Source organism: Podarcis tiliguerta, assembly GCF_965153285.1.
Source record: "Podarcis tiliguerta genome assembly, chromosome: 2".
Taxonomy (NCBI): domain Eukaryota; kingdom Metazoa; phylum Chordata; class Lepidosauria; order Squamata; family Lacertidae; genus Podarcis; species Podarcis tiliguerta.
In genome coordinates this window covers 114,974,558-114,981,211 of record NC_139535.1, presented here as the reverse complement: position 1 = coordinate 114,981,211, position 6,654 = coordinate 114,974,558, and positions in this window count along the sequence as shown.

The window sequence follows — 6,654 nt, the reverse complement described above, 5'->3', positions numbered from 1 at the left end:
AGCTTTCCCCACTGCACACACAAACAACCTGGGACATGTGGGGTGGTGGAGTTAGCACACTCACACATACTTTCCCCTTTCCCCATGGCTATCCTTTTGCTTGCTCCCTCCCCATCTATTGCAGTGAGCAAGTTCCCAGACGTGTCATGCACATAGGATGCAGCTGTCTGCCCCTGTTGTTGTTTAGTCATTTAGTCATGTCCAACTCTTCGTGACCCCCTGGACCAGAGCACGCCAGGCACTCCTGTCTTCCACTGCCTCCCGCAGTTTGGTCAAACTCATGCTGGTAGCTTTGAGAACACTGTCCAACCATCTCGTCCTCTGTTGTCCTCTTCTCCTTGTGCCCTCCATCTTTCCCAACATCAGGGTCTTTTCCAGGGAATCTTCTCTTCTCATGAGGTGGCCAAAGTACTGGAGCCTCAGCTTCAGGATCTGTCCTTCCAGTTAGCACTCAGAGCTGATTTCCTTCAGAATGGATAGGTTTGATCTTCTTACTTCCATGTAATTCAGTCTGTGCACATCAGAAGATTTGCAGGTCTTTGGGGGTTCCGCTGTTGAACACCCAAGTCATGGCATGTCCTCTTTCTCTGCTGTCTCCAAACAGGTACGAGGAGGAAATCAACCGGCGCACGGCTGTAGAGAATGATTTTGTTCTGCTTAAGAAGGTCAGAAATTCAGGTTGCTGTAGGGCGATTTGTGCTGGCATTTCATAAAAGAGAGTGTGCATACTTTTAACCTCAGCTGATGTTCAAAGACGGTGCAGGCACAGGGACATCAAAATCTGTATTTGCATTCACCTGTGCTCATGCAGCATGCAAATTCTCTTTTCTTTTCATAGGAGAAAAACACATCCTTTCCCTCTGCCTGCCTTAGAGGAATGATCAAAATCATAAATGGGTTAGAACCTCCACTTCATCCATAAGCCTGCACTGATTTATTTTTTAAAAAATCTCCCTTGGCTGGGGGTACCACGGTGTGTTTCAATTAATCTGTGGGTGCTTTCAGAGTGACTCACTATTTTCAGGTGGGATTCAGCCACACATTGGCAAATTCTGGTTACACAGTTAAACAGTCAACATTGTCTAATCGCCCCGAAAACGTATCAGGATAAATGCTTAATAAACAGGTTGTCTGGAAGCACTGTATGTTAAGCAGTTTTTTTAAATGTATTTTTATTTTTTTAAAAAACTCTTGGTTTACAAAAGTATGAGCAGTGTCTCTCCCCCCCCCCCTTTTCCAAGTAACATTTTTACAGGTCAGTTTCATTTGTTGAGACATTAGTGTTACATTAGGAAGAAAAGGGGGGAAGAGGTGGAGGGGGGAGAGGCAAGTGGGGTTGGGATTGGGTGGCGATGTTTCTATTTTACTTAATATAAGTGTAGGATTTTGTGCCAGTGTCGCTTGTGCAGGTTCTCCGCTATTCGCTTGTGTTCCTTTGGTGGTGAGAGAGGTTGGAGCTAGCCTAGGGTGTGGTTGTTTGCTTGTGATTGGCTGTGATGAGCTTTGTTTTCATGCGTGAGTGGGGAAGGTGGGTGTTTTGGATCACGTTAGCTATATTGATTTGTATGCTGTTGGTGGATTCTTGTCTTTGTCTCGTTGAACTGTGTACGTGATAAAGGGGAGCCATACCAGGGTGAAGGAGTATTCTTCTATTTGTTCCCGTGTCAGCCAGTATGGTGTAGTGGTTAAGAGTGGTAGTCACGTAATCTGGGGAACCGGGTTCGCGTCTCCGCTCCTCCACATGCAGCTGCTGGGTGACCTTGGGCCAGTCACAGTCTCTCAGCCCCACTCACCTCACAGAGTGTTTGTTGTGGGGGAGGAAGGGAAAGGAGAATGTTAGCCGCTTTGAGACTCCTTAAAGGGAGTGAAAGGCGGGATATCAAATCCAAACTCCTCCTCCTCTTCTTCTTCTTCTTCTTCTTCTTTTTCTTCTTCTTCTTCGTCTCGACCATGCATCACATTTTCTTTCTTTCTTTCTTTCTTTCTTTCTTTCTTTCTTTCTTTCTTTCTTTCTTTCTTTCTTTCTTTCTTTTTCTTTCTTTCTCTCCCTCTCTTTCTCTCTCTCTCTCTCTCTCTCTCTCTCTCTCTCTTTGATGTAGCCAAAGCTCTCATAAGGTGTGAGCTGTGTGTTGGGGGTGGGGATAGTTTTGATGTACAAACTTCCCCACTTATTTCCAGGATAATTTTGAACTGAACTCAGAACTGTATGAAGTTCAAACATAACCTCATAATTGACGCAACCCAACCCCAGTCTTCCTCTTTTCTGCAGATACCGTCTGATCTTTTCTGCTGACGTTGTCTCAGTGGTGGCAGGGGAAATAATGACTGCTGCTGGTGCCTTCAGGGGGCAATAACAGCATCCCTGGATATGAGAACCTCTGGGACTCATCATTTAACCATTACAATTCTCAGGAGTCATGGGATCTTGGGGCAAATCTCAAGCATACATTAATTCCCCCCGATAATATTGTGGGCAGTAGATTCCTCCGCACAGCACCCTAAACAGGAGCTCATGAGCATTAAATGTGTGCATTGGATGTGTAGTTTAAGTACATGGCATGGATCTGCTGGTGTTTCATTTCTCAGTAAATGAATCAACTGCTCTGCATTTTGTTTAGACAGCTGAGGTCAAAGAGCCACTGGGAAGCTTAGGGCATCTCTGAACCTTGTTAAAAGCACAGTCAAGCTCAGAAATTTGAGAACCTTCCCTGAACCACCCCAATTCACCTTGTAAATCAGGGTAGATATACAGCCCATGCACACCCCAAGAGATACCAATGAATATCAACAACTTCTTTGACTGTGTTTGAGCCAAAAGCATCTGAAAGTTTCCTCTCTCCGCTTTGCAGGATGTAGATTGTGCTTTCTTGAATAAGGTGGAGTTGGAAGCCAAGGTGGACACAATGAAGAGGGAGGCTGAATTCCTGAGGTGTGTGCAAAAGGAGGTAAGAAATCCTAAATGAGTTTTGGTGGGTGCAATAATGGAATACTGATTGGTATAGTTTTTGTAGAATATGCAGGGATTTATGATATGTACAATGAACCATGGAAAGAGAAGAAGGGAAGTCATTGATATCTTAAGGATGTAAAATGAGCGTTTTAAATTGTAAAACAGACATTCATTCAGACATTCTAAATGCATGTCATTATCCCCTGTGTTTGGTTTTATGTCGCGCTCTTTAATATGCTATGGATTTTACAGTGGTACCTCAGGTTAAGTACTTAATTTGTTCCGGAGGTCCGTACTTAACCTGAAAGTGTTCTTAACCTGAAGACCACTTCAGCTAATGGGGCCTCCTGCTGCCACCATACCGCCGGAGCCCAATTTCTGTTCTCATCCTGAAGCAAAGTTCTTAACCTGAAGCACTATTTCTGGGTTAGCGGAGTCTGTAACATGAAGCGTATGTAACCTGAGGTACCACTGTATTGGGTTTTTGTTATAATAGTTTTGCTATTGTGTTTTGTATTTTGTATTTTTGAAAGGGGAGGTTAATAAATGCTCAAAATAAACAAATAAATCTCCAAACCAAGCTTAAGCATTTATAACACAGACGTCAGTAAATTATTTTCTTAACTGTTCGGGAATGTGAAGAACGGAGAACACTTACTGGATATTCAAACTTTAGGAGGTTGCACTGCTGGAAAATCAGATTCAGTGTCAGGCTTCAGTCATGGTGCAGATGGATAACAATCGAGATCTGGACATGAACGCCATCCTCCAGAATGTCGAATCCTGGTATCAGAGCATTGCACGAAGGAGCAAAGAAGAAGTGAATACTTTGTACCGAAGCAGAGTGAGTAATCATACTGACGTCTTGTACGGAAGCCCATAGAGCTCATAACATTGTTACAAAATGCAAAATGTACTTGTGACTGCAAAGGTTATTACAGGGGTCAGCAAACTTTTTCAGCAGGGGTCCACTGTCCCTCAGACCTTGTGGGGGGCTGGACTATATATTTTTTTTGGGGGGGGGGAATGAACAAATTCCTATGCCCCACAAATAATCCAGAGATGCATTTTAAATAAAAGGACACATTCTACTCATGTAAAAACACGCTGATTCCTGGACCGTCTGCCGGCCGGATTTAGAAGGCGATTGGGCCAGATCCAGCCCCTGGGCCTTGGTTTATCTACCCATGGGTTATAACAACCATGCAAGACTAGAATGTGTGACAACAAGGAACTTTACTGGAATTGTTCAACTCTTACAATCACTTCTGTTAAGGTCAGCCAGAAGCGGGGATCCTGGTAGCTTCACTGCTCTCTGGAGATGGTGGAGGCACTCTGGGAGAGGACATGCTCTGTGGCAGCCCCGAAGTTGTGGAATTGCTGCCCCAAAGAGGTGCAATTGGCACCTTCAGTTTGTAGCTTCTTCTCTACCTTGGCCTTTGACAGCTAACATATATGTTGATGGCTGGAGTCCCAACAACAGGGAGAGGACACCAAGTTTATAATACATGGTTTAGTGAATGGAACTACTCAGAAATGGAAACACTCTTCCTGACAGTTCCTGAGGTCCACAATGCACACCAGTGGAATCGGCGATGGCACTGTTTCCTGGGAAACAGCATTACTGTGCTGTGTGTGTGAAATGGATCTTTAGGTATTAGATGTGAAGTGTCTGTGGAAAGCAATTTAATGGCATAATGTTCGTACATCATAGTTAACTTATTTTACGAGCATTTAGTACCAGGAACTCCAGGACCAAAGATGCCAAATTAGCAATGATCTGAAGATCAACAAGCGAGAGATTTCAGAGCTCAACCGGATGGTACAGAGACTGCAGTGTGAACTGGAAAAAACCAAGAAGCAGGTAAACATGGGAAAACAGCTGCTGTCTGGGGTGGGGGTGGGGTGGGGGGATTTGGCACAGCAACCTCTTGTTACCAGCAGGAAGCTGTCTCAGCTGTTCTATACATACATTTCCTTTTGTACAAAAATGTTTCAATGGAGTAAATGTTGGGATACTGCCAGGGAGACAAAGTCAATCTTGACTCCACGTCGTCTCCGGACGTCCATCGATCTCCTATAGACACACAGTATCAGCAATTAGCGACATGAGCTCCAGAAATAGCTTGCCACATTCCAGAGCCGATGCACGCTCTTATCAGCAGTGCTCACACAGCGAAAGATGCACACAGGAGAGCATTATTTCCAAGTTTATTCAGCGTTGATCAGAACAAAGAAAAACACGACTGCCTGCTTGAGAGTTCCGGCAGAGAGAGGTAGAAATGAAAGCAAAGACACAACATAAACATCCTGTGAAACAGGAAATACGCAGACTCTGTGACTTAAAGCCTGCTCCCTTTTAAGGTGGAATGGAAATATCCTAACAGTAAAAACAGGACAAATGAAGATTTTTGTTTTTTAAGAATCATATCTGAATAGTTGGGCATGGTTTAAAGCCAGCTGCTTGCCCCCAATTCAGAGGATGTAATACATGGATGTGTGTGGTATTGGCTCTATCTCGGTTTGCTACTGATGTCCAGCAACCCAGTAATATATGCAAAACTCATTGCTTTGCTTTATAACTGCAGATGCAGCCCTCTAGGCCTCTATATCTGACACTTGGGACTCTGCCCAGGCCACACCTCACACCAGCCTTACTTTGCACTCTCCCAGAGTGTTTTTGCCTAGCTGGACTGGGTGTTGCCAGGGGTTGGGGGGGTCGGGGTCCTCTTCTGGGCATGCAAAGAATGCAAGACAGTATTAACCTAATTCCCACTACCGTTGAGTAAACATGGCATGCTGGCTTCCATGGTTCATTCAAATTTAGACGGTATGTGGAACTCGAGGCAGCCCAGATGTCATTGAACTCCAACTCCCACCATCTCTAGCCAACATGGCAATTGTCATGGTTGATGGAAGTTGTATACCAGTGAGATCCAAAGGTCCACAGCTTCTTCCTTCACTAGAGATACACTGATTTTTTAGCAGCATGCTGGAATTTCGAATGTGCATTCTGATATCTTGAAAATTCAAAGTTCTCAGATGACTCTGATGACGACGAGTGGAAATTTGATTTTGAAGGATGAATGTCAGTTTTCAGTGAGCCAGTGCCTGAGGGCAAGTAGAATCTCTTGCTTTACCAATTGGCAGGTTGCATGTCTACAGTTGGCCATTTGTGATTCTGAGCAGCGTGGTGACTGCAGCCTTAAAGATGCACAAGAGAAATACGACGATCTATCTAGTTCCTTGCACCGATCTAAAGATGAGTTGGTATGCATGCTGTGCAACTATCAGGAACTTCTGAATGACAAGCTGGCACTGGATATTGAAATAGCTACATACAAGTCACTGCTGGAGGGAGAAGAAAACAGGTATTCCTTGACTATTTTCCTACAGGATATAGAAAAGTTACTGTCACTGTCTAAGCTGTCTAGTTCAATTGAATCCAGGACCAGTTAAAACATGCATAACTGGAACTGCACGACTAATGATGGTGGGCAGGGTAATTACAATATATACCTATATACCTGCATAAGAAAGCAAGCACATTAGGCTAGCCTAAAACCTTTATCTCAGACATGCTAGTTTCCTGTGTGCAGGATTTTTTACAAGCCATTCCACCCCATCCTGGAATCAACCTCTACTGATAGAATCTGCACATGGTTTCACTACGCCTTTCTTTGCTATTGCAATTGCATATCCTT